The sequence below is a fragment of the Oryctolagus cuniculus genome, chromosome 12, assembly GCF_964237555.1.
Source record: "Oryctolagus cuniculus chromosome 12, mOryCun1.1, whole genome shotgun sequence".
NCBI lineage: Eukaryota > Metazoa > Chordata > Mammalia > Lagomorpha > Leporidae > Oryctolagus > Oryctolagus cuniculus.
The window spans coordinates 59,353,149-59,366,562 of NC_091443.1; the positions used below are offsets into that span (position 1 = coordinate 59,353,149).

Here is a 13,414-nt window from a genome sequence, read left to right on the forward strand (position 1 = left end):
GATATTTTTGTTCATATAAACTGATGGTTCATAAACCAACCAAAAAGAATGTGTATTTTATAAACTAGGAAGCAACATTTTCTAAACTTGACATTTGGTGGGCACCTAGTATAATATCATTTCTAATTCTTTCATGTAATTGATTACTCAGAAGGATTGGAAATGTTTCCCTTTTGAATTTTAAAATATTCAATCTATAACATTTATAAAATTATTTTAACTAGCAAAATGCTAAACTTCTAAATAATACAGAAGCTCAATATTTCTTAAATTTTTATTTGATCAGGTTTTTTATATCTATAGTGATGTGGTATGAACATTAGTCTCTTCTAGATAATTTTTGGTGAATTCTTTTTATTTAAAGATAAAATCCCTACCCTTCCATCACATAATTCCAGTTTACATCCAACCTTATCATCCATGCCTCAGAAGATCCATTTATTCACCAAATACATACTGAGCACCCATCAAGAGCCAAACGCTGTTCTACATGTTAGAGATAAAAAGTGACCAAAGCAGGTCTGGCCTACACCCTCAGCTTCATCTGGAAAATGGGAAATGGTTCTGAGAAAAGAATCTCAATCAATGTCACTTTCTTTTCCATTCTCTCTTCGTCTCTTATTAATGGAAAGGTGTAAGCTCATGCAGAACCAGCACTGGACAAATTAGATCCTTTAGGTGAATGACAACATGCATCTGTTGTTGGGATATTGGAAAATATTTAACAACAGTTTTTCTGTAGTGCAAGTCATATACTGAGACATGAAAATAAATTTTTTTTTCTCTTTTTAAAAAATGGTAGGTTTTAAAGATAGGTATACTATGTTCTTAGATGATAGTTTCAATTTATTAGTACTTTTAATCATCACTTTGAAAATAGGAAGTTAGTAGCATTTTTAAGCAAACATACTCCCACATGATTTTAACTCACATAGCTAGCTGAAAAAGAAATTCAATTATTTTTCTAGTAAACAACTCAGTTATTATTAAAGCTTTGAGACCAGCGGTAAATTATTAGCTAAAAGACACCTATGGAGTTTTTTTTTAGAAAGTGTTATGAAATATTAACATTATCAAGATATAAGTTCAAGCATATTATATATGTTCCTTTTAAGAGTCACTTCTGTGCCATACTTCATGAAAATTATTCGAAAAATCTGTAATATTTGACTTTTCAAGCATAATCTGGTAGATAACAGCGATAAGAAGTAAGAGCATGGATTTACTTTCTCTAACACTTGGCGATTTGGAAAGGCAAGTAAAATCATGAGGTTAAGACTGCAGAACTGAACCAAAAATTCAAAAGAATATAATTCTATATTATTTTCTATTGCCTATGAAATCGTTGGATAACATGATTAATAGCATTATTGCTAGGAAAATTGTAATAAACATTTCATTAATTTACTTAGAAAAAAATGATTGAAAGTGTGATGACTTATTTCATATCACATTATCTCACCTTAGCATAAAGACTGATAATATTGTGTGTTGTATCTTAAACTTCAGCTAGAATTTTTTTATATGTTAAATCTCATGAAATTTTCCAACATTTGATCTCTGTAGATGAGATCGATCTTTCGTTTTCCTTTTTTGTTGTTCTTGGTATAACTCCCAATTTTTACTATGCTCTGCTAGAAAAAGTGAGTCTTAACGTTTGGGCTTTAAAAGTAAACTCATTTTTTTCAATGAAAAAAATATTGTAATGACCCTATTTTAACTCATAATTCTTAGTACCCCCTAAAAAAAGGGCGAACTTTTTCACGGAAAAAAAAAAAAAGCCATTTTAGTGACCTTTTGTCCCTCCCTAAGAGGAAGAAGTCTGACAGGTAGATATATGGAGAGTTTGTTATTGTAAATTCCAGATCTTGTGATTATCTCTGACTCAACTTCTGGGGTTTTATCTGGAATTCCTGTGAAGGGTCAACAAGTGTATTACTGCCTGTCTTCACCTTCTTGTGACCCTAATTTTAAAACTGTACCTTATAGAATGGGAAAGTAAATTACAGTGCTGATTTCAACAGACAAGTTTTGGAATGGGATGCATCTGAAAATATGTAATTAGTTTGAGCAACCAAAAATTCAAAACTCTTTGGTGTATTTATGTTTACTTTTAAATGTAAAAATTAAAGAAAAAATCTAATTTTAAAACTGATAAATTTTCAGAGTTGACTGTTCCATTGTACCATTTCTTCCTGGATGAAAATGTTTTTAATGCTATGGCTATAATTAAATGATTTAAAGTGTGGATGCATAGATGTAGATGTATTTAATTAAATATATCTTAGTAAGTAAAAGCATAGTGAAAATCCATTAAAAATGTTAAGGAAAATTACAAATGCCTGTAGAGCAACACAATATAATACTATAACTTATCCATATATATTACAAAAATTTAGCAATTTCTGAGTAAATTTTTAAGTATAAATTTATATTTAAAGGCCCCAGTACTCCTCCATAGTCTTTGAGCTCTAGTTAAGAACAACAGGACTATTACAGTAAGAGTATGGTAGAAATTAGTTTGCTATAAAAGACATGTGTCAAATGGATAACAAATTTCTGGAACAAATATACAAGAAGGAAAAAATTCAGATGATTATTTTGAAAACCTCCTAGAAAGAAGGTACTGCTTTGTAACAGTTAACAAAGCGTCCAGTTTTGATGCATACCATGGGTTTCTAGATAACTGGATATGTCACCTTACGCACGTCACTCACCTCTAAACCCACTTTTCCATCAGTAAAAACATGTAAAATGGTGCTTATCTCGTCCACCTGACACAAAAATTAAAAGTTAAATATCTACCATAATCCCTGTTGTTGTGAAAATTCCCATTAAGCAAATTGTAAACTTAACAAGTATAAAATTGGATGGTCACAAATAATTGAATGCTAAACAAATACAATAACTATGTGATAAAAATTTCCAAGTAAGATAGATGATTCACAATGTTACTGAAATCTAAAAGGTAAGGTCCCAACTAATCTCAATACAGTTGTGGATAAAATTAAATCCTTATTATTAAAAAAGGAAAAGAATTTCAATGAAGAAAGAGGCCATGAATTTGGTTTATTGTTTGAATCAGAATAATACATGGAAATCATAAGCTGTGGGTGCAACCGTCATGTCATACTTTCTCCCTTTGACGCTCTTAAAGACTCCATGGCAAAGTAAAGTCGAGTACATTTGGAAAACTAAAAGCAGAAAGTTCCCCCAAAAGTAAGGATTATGTGAGATGAAGAAATCTAACATATTCATACTTTCACCAATAATTTTTACTGTTTCTCTTAATTTGAAAAAAATTATGAAATGTTAATCACATTTTTGGAAACAAATGGAAGCCCTGTAATCATTAATGTAGAAGACATGTAATCGTAGATGTAGAAGACTCAGAAGTGAAAAATCTATGACTATTTCCAGTCATCATCACATTTTATGGAAGGTTTTTCTTTTATCAAGTTTCAATCGCAAATTTTGTCAAGCTTCAAATAAATATCCTAACACTTTTTAATTGTTTCTCCACACACACACATTTTTAGTTATTTGAAATATTGTTAATGTCTTTGTTGCTATAAAAAAAGATCAGCCTTTGTTGTCAAACTGGATATGCATTTTTTTAAAGATTTTTTTATTTACTTGAAAGTCAGAGTAATACAGAGAGAGGAGAGGCAGAGAGAGAGGTCTTCCATCCGATTGTTCACTCCCCATACGGCTGCAATGTCCAGAGCTGCGCCGATCTGAAGCCAGGAGCCAGGAGCTTCTTCTGGGTCTGCCACGTGGGTGCAAGGGCCCAAGGACTTAAGCCATCTTCCACTGCTTCCCCAGGCCATAGAAGAGAGCTGGATCAGACGTGGAGCAGCCGGGTTTTGAACTGGCACCATATGGGATGCCGGCACTTCAAACCAGGGCATTAACTCACTGTGCCACAGCACCGGTCCCTGGATATGCATTTTGAAAGTATTACAGACAAATGAATAACTACCTATATCTATCACTGTTTCTCTGACAGCTAATACACTTGAGCATTTTTTATATCTTTATTAACATTTGTATTTTCCTTCTAAGGAATAATTGTTCATAAATTTTTAAACACTTTTCTCACTGGATTGTTAGACTATTTCTTTTTCATTCATGGAATTATATGTATATACATAAATACATAATATATACCTAATTTATATGACATTAATTCCATTTTTGTCTTTTCACTTTTTAATGAACACAGATCTTTTATTATCATTATTTATATGACAGAGTTAGACAGTGAGAGAGAGAGAGAGAGAGAGAGAGAGAGAAAGGTCTTCCCTTCATTGGTTCACTCCCCAAATGGCCACCACGGCCAGAGCTGCGCCGATCCGAAGCCAGGAGCCAGGTGCTTCCTCCTGGTCTCCCATGCGGGTGCAGGGCCCAAGCACTTGGGCCATCCTCCACTGCCTTCCCGGGCCACAGCAGAGAGCTGGACTGGAAGAAGAGCAACCGGGACTAGAACACAGCATCGATATGGGATGCCAGCGCTGCAGGCGGAGGATTAGCCAAGTGAGCCACGGCACTGTTCAATGAACACAGATCTTAATTTTAATACAGAAGAACTATAAACTATATGACTTTATATTTTGAGCTTTTTAAATAATAAGAAATAATTTTCTACTCTAAGTGTGTAAGGGTATTTTCTAATTATCTATGCTAAATGTTTGAAATCAACTTCTGGTCCCTCTGGTATTGATTCTTGTGGATTGTGTAAAGTATGGATCTAATATCCTTTTACTTATTTAGTTACTTATTTTAAATATTTTTTTACATCAGAGTTAGAAAGAGGGAGAGACAGAGGGAGAGGTCTTCCATCCTCTGGTTCACTCCCCAAATGGCCACAATAGCCAGGTTTGGGCCAGGCTGAAGCCAGGAGCCAGGATCTTCTTCCAGGTCTCCCACATGGGTGGCAGGGGCCCAACTACTTAAACCATCTTCTGCTGTTTTTTTCAGGTCATTATCAGGGAGCTGGATCAGAATTGGAGCAGCCTGGACATGCACCAGTACTCATATGGAATGCCAATGAAGTAGGCAGGCATACAGGCTAAAATTGATCAGATTTGCAAGCTGGAAGACCACACCTTCACCACGCCCCTGTGTGACTTCAAGCACTACCTGATGCCTTCGCCACGCCCCTGTGTGACCTTACACCCTTCCATGATACCCCCACCACGCCCCCATGTGACATTAGGCTCTACCTGACCATACCTGTGCGCCCACCTGCCCACAAGCCACTCCCCTGTGGAAAATATATAAAAAGGCAGGAGGGTCCCAAAAGGCTCTCTGCTCTGCTTTGCTGCCGGTGATAAGTGGTGCAGAGCTGTTCAAGGCGCTTGCTGCACGTGGCTTTGGCCTGCTCTCTGAGTGGTATGGACGCTACCCTAGTTCCCAGACCTTCCCCTCTCTCCATCCTGAACTAAAGCCCTCACTTTCTGAGAGACCTTAAACACTAAATAAAGCTTAAACGTACCATGCTGCCTCGTTTATCTGTGCCAGTATTTAGAATTCTTCTCTAAATATTAGGCAAGAACCCTCTCGGGCTTATTAATATTGGGAATTTAGTAATAAGCCCATGGTGAAATCACATGGCACCCCAAATTCCGGTAGTATATGCGGCACCCCAGATAGCACTTCTGGGGAACTCTCAAGAACCACATTTTTATATAAATTCTAGGGGGTCATGTCCGATTTCACCAGCACTACAGGTGGCAGCTTCACCCCCTATGCCAGAATGCTGGCCTTTTTATCCTGTTATTTACAAAGCCATCATTTTCCCAATACTAACTCTGTCTCTTATATATACAAAGATCTGTTTCTGGGCTCATTATTTTGATTTTTCAGTCTAGTTCTCCATATTATCTCACCAGAGGCTTATTTTGAATCTTAATATGTTTGAGAACTTTAGATTTTAACAGCCCAAAAACACTACTCAGAGATGGGAAGCAAAATGTAATCTTATTTCTTGAGAAGTTTTCACTTCACCATTCATTTTATTCTCTTCTGATATATATGCATGCTTTGTTTCAAATATACCTGGTGTATCCTTCCTAATCTTTTACTTTGATTCTTTGTCTTTAAATTGTGTCTCATAAAAATAGCTGATTCCCTTTTTATTTCCATGTCTTAAATCTTAGTATTTTATTGAAGAATTTGGTCTCTTTACTTTTTTAACCCCCCTTTCCTCCTCCCCCTCCCTCCCTCTCCTTTCCCCACTCCCTCCCTCTCCTTTCCCCACTCCCTCCCTCTCCTTTCCCCACTCCCCCCTCCCACCCCCTCTTCCTCCCTTCCTCCCTTCCTTCCTTCCATTAGTTCTCAGAGTTACAGAGAAATCTTCTATATCCTGGTTCACTCCATGGATGGCAACAATTGCCATGGAACTCCATCTGGGTCTCTCACACTGGTAGTAGTAGGGGCACTAGTACTTGGGCCATCTTCCACTGCCTTCCCAGGCACATTAGCAGGAACCTGGATCCAAACCAAGGCAGCCAGCACTCAAACCAGTACTCCATGGGGCCAGTCTGTGGCATAATGGGTAAAACCACCGCTTGCAGTGCCAGCATCCCATAATGGGTGCCAGTTCAAGTCCTGGCCGCTCCACTTTCTGATCCAGCTCTCTGCTATGGCCTGGGAAAGCAGTAGAAGATGTCCCAAGTCCTTGGCCCCCGTACCTGCATGGCAGATCCGGAAAAAGCTCCTGGCTCCTGGCTTCAGATCAACCCAGCTTCGTCTGAGGTGGCCATTTGAAGTATGAACCAGCAAAGGAAGACCTCTTTCTCTCTCTGCCTCTGCCTCTCTAGAACTCTGCCTTTCAAATAAATAAATAAATCTTTAAAACAAACAAACAAAAACTGCACTCCAGCACCTAGTCTCTTCATATCTGTTGTGTCACTATTCAATATTTGGAATTATTTCTTTCAATCTTTTTTCCTATTTTCCTTATTACATTTCTCTCTGCTGCCTTTTGAACTGTCTTCTATTTTTACTCATTTAGTGGTTATTATAGATATTTGACTTATTCTACTTAAAGTTCTAAAATTAATAGCATCATTAACTTGCACAATACTAACACGTAAGTTGAGGTAGAACTGATTAGAATAAAATATGCTTGGGACCTTGTATTAAAGAGAAGGCAATGTTTAGTATACTCTATACCAAACAACTTTAATTTTTTAATGATTTTTTTTTGTGGGATGATTAGGTAAAAAAGACTTGGAGACTGAAACTGGCAATAGGTACAATTTGTTGTTAAGGATTCTTATAGGAGTCACTCTGATCACTCAGAACTGAAGTACCCTACAATCCACATCAGCAATATTGTTGACATCGCTTATTTTTCATTACAGCCTTTGTGTTGTTGCTGCAATTGTTCATCTACTGAACATGTCACTTTTGTAGAACATCAGATATGAGCTTCTATCATTAGTAACCCAACGTTTCATCTCCCATCTCTTAGCAGTGCATCTGGTCTGTTTTACCTAGACTCTAGGCCAGTTCTCAAATTATCTGCAATGAAGATGGTTGAAGTTCTTTTCCAATCCTTTAAAGACTAATACTTGAGTGAAATGCATTTAAAACATTAAAATTTGAGGCAGGCATTTGGCTTAGTGGTTAAGCTGCCACTGAGATGCCCCACTCCATAACAGAGTACTTGGGTTTAAGTCCCACTGCACTCCCAATTCTAGCTTCCTGCCAATGAACACCATGGGAGCAATGTGGAGATGACTCAAGTAATTCAGTCCCTTCCACCCATGGGGAAACCTGGATTGAGTTCCTTGCTGCTGGCTTTGGCCTGGCTCAGCCCCAGCTACTGTGTTCATTTGGAAAGTGAACCAGCAGATTGGAGTCTCTCTCTCTTTCCCTCCCCCTCCCCCTGCATCTCTTGCTCTCTCCCTCTTAAAATACAAATAAAATAAATATTAAGGCTATGTAAAGTTATGTAAAAGTGTATTGATGTTTAATCTATTTTAAAGATAATTTTCTAAACCACAAGATATTCTATTCAAATGAAAATTTTAAGCTTCTTGTGCTTCATATTGCCAAAAATGGAAGTTCCACATTTCTTTTCCTATTTTTGAAAAATTATTTTAGCTAACTGTGCTATATTCTAAAGTTATCCTTAGAAATTACTTTCTTCTTGAAAATATTTGCTGGTGACATCTGAAGTTAATTAAATTCCCTTCAATTTTATTTTCATATTAGGTAGTAACTTTAAACTCTTTATAGGATAAAATAGTTTTCAAAAATGCCTATAATAAAGGTAAAATCTTTACCTTCAAACACAATTATTTTCAACATTTTAACTATATCAAAGTATGGTATTTTCACACAGAAACACAGGATTCTAAATTCAATTCTGATAAAGATTCTATTAACCTGTTAAGTCAATTGTCTCTAAATTGCTTTCACTTAATTTACAGCATTTTCTTATGTAAAATTTGCTATTGATACGGTAATTAAATTGAAGAGAGATAAATATAACATAGACAAGATTTGTGATCAAAGGAAGCCAAGCATGATGAACCTGACATCCTAATTTATATGTGTGGGTACACTCAATAACTGTTGTATACAAAATATAATCCCAATAGGCTATCTCTGAGACTTGACTATATTCGGCATGTTGTTACAAAACACAAACCCAGATAAGAAATATTTTCCTACTGACACTGTTCTTCATTGAATAAATTAGAGAGCTATAATGTCATGACCGATGACATAGTGCAAAAATGCAATAGAAAAATTAGCCTATGAAACATGTTATCTGACAGTCAGTACTGAAACTATACTAAGAAAGGTTAAAGATTATTAAGGCTATGGCTGATAATGGAAGAAAACAAAACAGAGTTCATGAGTTATAGTCTTTAAATATCGATGTGAAAATAAATCTCAGGTTTGAAAGACTGATTTGCTAACTCATTTCTATACTGTTAAGAATGCATAAATTTCCAAAATTTTTTCTTAATTGTTTTTATTTTATACATTTGTCTTCTGACCATTTTGAAATTACACAATCATCATTTAACATAGCAATGAACATAAACAATGCTGAAGGCCTTATCCAACCAAATTCATAATATAGATATAGATAGTACAAAATGTTCTTGCTAAATTTTCTATTTTGCCTAATGTTTTATAAATCACTCATAAGATTAACTGAAAAAATTACTACCTGATAATAATGCACTTTTACCACCACTACTTTCATGAAGGTTTTCAATTATAAATTTTTCATTTGACTGGAGCAATGAATACATTTCTACCAAAACACTTTTGTGTTCATTTTCATTACATTCCCAAGACCATCAAAATAGAAATTTAGTACATTTTAACAAGTAAAGCATTTAACATTTATTTCCACCTAAAAATTCATATTTAATCACTAAATGAACTTATCATTTTCAATGCATAATTTAATATTGCTGATATCTGTGGAACTGAATTTATAGGTGAATAATTGTGCTAGTTGCATTTTTTCTCAACAGATGAGAAATTGTATTATAACATATCCAAGAGTATTAATATTCTGTAGAAATCTTGAAATAATTAACGAAGATACTTCAATTCTTTTGCCCCAAACACGTTGATAACTATAACATATCCCAGACAAGAGAAAATAAGATGTTGTTTTGTTCAACCACTTAAGCTTCTAACAGAATATTTTCAGTAAAATATTCTTAGTTTACCTAGCAAATATTCTCCCACAAAATTTTATCTACTAATAAATATGTAAGTTCTAAACTTTCTTTCTGAGTATATTTATGGCATATTGTTTTATAAACTACATGAGAATGATATTGGTTAAAATTTGTTAGTATTTCAAAACCTGTATGTTAAAATAGCAAAATATTATATTTATATAATATTAGGTACAATAGTTAAAAACTTCCTACTCAATTACTTATACTAAAATTTTTGTGTTTATATTATTCTGGTGTAGTTTTTTTTCTTTTTTTTCTTTTTTTTCTTTCTTATTTAGTAAATATAAATTTTCAAAGTACAGCTTATGGATTACAGTGGCTTCCCCCCCAATAATTTCCATCCTACTCACACCCCTCCCATCTCCCGCTTCTTCTCCCATTCCATTCACATCAAGATTCATTTTCAATTATCTTTATATACAGAAGATCAATTCAGTATATATTAAGTAAAGATTTCATCAGGTTTTTTTTTTTTTTTAGGCGTTTCAAAACCGGCTTTAAATACTTGTCAGAGTGCCACACGAGGGAGCTGGGTTGAGAGCTTGTACATGTGAGTGTGGGGCTGGGGTGCCCTGAAAGAGAAAAAGGGGACCCATCTGTCAGGGCAGCTGGGATGCCCCACCCCCACCCTGGGACCAGGGAGCAGAGCAGAGGCCCTCTTGGGAGGGTCCTGGGGCTAAGTGGGAGCCAGCCCTCCCTTCGAGGTAGATCACTGGGGAGGGATCTGAGCACAGCTCCCACGGCGGTGGTGGTAGGCAGTCGCTTCTTCAGTGGTGTTACTGATAGCTGGGATAGCCTGGTGCCGGGGTGCCCTCCTTAGAGGTCAGCGGGCTGGGGTCTTCCAGGAACGGGGGTGCATTGCGGAACTGCTGCGCAGTGTAGCGAGTGAGGAGGATTCCGACCCCCTCGATGAGAGCCAACAGGATGCCTCCCATCATCGCAGAGCCCACCATGGCCAAAGGGCCACTGCGGGCAGCCAGCACAGCCCCAGTCAATGCACCGCTGGTGATGGAGTTCCAGGGGTCCTCTTTGCCCCGCAGCCAGACCAGGCCACAGTCGATGGTGGAGAATAGGCCCCCCCACACGGCAAAGCTACCTCCAATCTGGGGGGCTCGGATCCTCACGGCGTTGATACTACCTCTCAACCGGTGCCGCATTCCAACCCACACAGAAACATAAAGTGTAAAATACTGTTTCAGTACTAGTTATAGCATTAATTCACATTGGACAACACACTAAGGACAGATCCCACATGAGAAGTAAGTACACAGTGACTCCTGTTGTTGACTTAACAATTTGACACTCTTGTTTATGGTGTCAGTAATCTCCCTAGGCTCTAGTCATGAGTTGCCAAGGCTATGGAAGCCTTTTGAGTTCACCGACTTCGATCTTATTCTGACAGGGTCATTCCCAAAGTGGAAGTTCTCTCCTCCCTTCAGAGAAAGGTACCTCCTTCTTTGATGGCCCTGTTCTTTCCACTGAGATCTCACTTGCAGAGATCTTCCATTTAGGTCTTCTTCTTCTTTTTTTTTTTTTTTTTTTTTTCAGGGTGTCTTGGCTTTCCATGCCTAAAATACTCTCATGGGCTCTTCAGCCATATCCGCATGCCTTAAGGGCTGATTCTGAGGCCAGAGTGCTATTTAGGACATCTGCCATTCTATGAGTCTGCTGTGTATCCCGCTTCCCATGATGGATCATTCTCTCCATTTTTGATTCTATCAGCTAGTATTAACAGACACTAGTCTTGTTTGTGTGATCCCTTTGACTCTTAGACCTATAAGTGTGATCAATTGTGAACTGAAATTGATCACTTGGACTAGTGAGATGGCATTGGTACATGCCACCTTGATGGGATTGTATTTGGATCCCCTGGCATGATTCTAACTCCACCATTTGGGGCAAGTCCGACTGAGCATGTCCCAAATTGTACATCTCCCCCCTCTCTTATTCCCACTCTTATATTCAAAAGAGGAAATCCAAATGGCCAACAGACACATGAAAAAAATGTTCAAGATCACTAGCAATCAGGGAAATGCAAATCAAAACCACAATGAGGTTTCACTTCACCCCGGTTAGAATGGCTCACATTCAGAAATCTACCAACAACAGATGCTGGAGAGGATGTGGGGAAAAAGGGACACTAACCCACTGTTGGTGGGAATGCAAACTGGTTAAGCCACTATGGAAGTCAGTCTGGAGATTCCTCAGAAACCTGAATATAACCCTACCATTCAACCCAGCCATACCACTCCTTGGAATTTACCCAAAGGAAATTAAATTGGCAAACAAACAAGCTGTCTGCACATTAATGTTTATTGCAGCTCAATTCACAATAGCTAAGACCTGGAACCAACCCAAATGCCCATCAACAGTAGACTGGATAAAAAAATTATGTTACATGTACTCTATAGAATACTATACAGCAGTCAAAAACAACGAAATCCGGGCATTTGCAACAAGATGGAGGAATCTGGAAAACATTATGCTGAGTGAATTAAGCCAGTCCCAAAGGGACAAATATCATATGTTCTCCCTGATCAGCGACAACTGAGCACCAAAGGGGAAACCTGTTGAAGTGAAATGGACACTGTGAGAAACAGTGACTTGATCAGCTCTTGTCCTGACTGTTGATGTACAATGTAATACTTTATCCATTTTAGTATTTCCTCATTGTTTTGTTCTAGTACTATTGGTTGAACTCTGTGATTAACACACAGTTATTCTTAGGTGTTTAAATTTTAACTGAAGAGTGATCCCTGTTAAATATAAGAGTGGGAATAAGAGAAGGAGGAGATGTACAATCTGGTGTAGTTTTTAAAAAATATCAGTCAAAAATCACTTGTGTTAATTATATTCAAATGGATTACATTATAAAAAAGTTACCTCTAAGGAATGATCCTGCGGGGGAAGCAGGACACACAGCAGACTCACAGAATGGCAAACGCACAGAACGGCACTTCTGCCTCAGAATCAACCCTTGGGGCATTCGGATCTGACTAAAAGGTCCATGAGAGTCTCACAGGCATGGAAAGCCATGACCCGGTGGCAAAAAACAATCTAAATGAAAGATCCTGGTGAACAAGACCCTAGCAGAAGGAACAGGCCATCAAGGAAAGAAGCGCCTTTCTCCGAAGGGAGGAAGGAACCTCCACTGTGATGCGGCCTTGACTAAACAAGTTCAGAGTTGGTAAACTCAAGGGGCTTCCATAGCCTAGACAGCTCATAGCAAGAGTCTCGGGTGATTGTTGACGTCATAAATAAGAGTGCCAATTGTTAAATCAACAACGGGAGTCACTGGGTACATGCTCCCCATGTAGGATCTCTGTCCTTAATGTGTTTAACTATGAAACTTAAAAACAACACTACTGGTCAAACAATACCCTATACCTACTTCAGTTGTGTGAGTGCAGCCTGTTGAAATCCCTGCTTAGTATATACTAAGTTGATCCTCAGTATATGAAGGTAATTGAAAATGTAACGTGATGAAGGGCAGGATGGGAGAGGGAGTGGGAGAGGGGAGGGCCATGGGAGGGAGGGAGGTTGTGGGGGGAGCCACAACAATACAAAAGTTGCATTTTATGTTCTACTTAAAACTATTGGTTGAACTCTGTAATTAATACACAATTACTCTTAGGTGTTTAATTAATGCTATAACTAGTACTCAAATAGTATTTTATACTTTGTGTTTC

General features: G+C 37.5%; 1 long non-coding RNA gene and 1 pseudogene across 3 annotated transcripts in view; both read right to left on the minus strand.

Annotated features, from left to right (window-relative positions):
- The window catches only part of LOC108178272 (uncharacterized), a 280,046-nt gene that overhangs the window by 66,165 nt on the left and 200,467 nt on the right, over nucleotides 1-13,414 (minus strand). The gene's annotated exons all lie outside the window — the stretch shown is intronic.
- LOC100353294 (mitochondrial import inner membrane translocase subunit Tim17-B pseudogene) lies at nucleotides 10,170-11,365 on the minus strand (annotated as a pseudogene).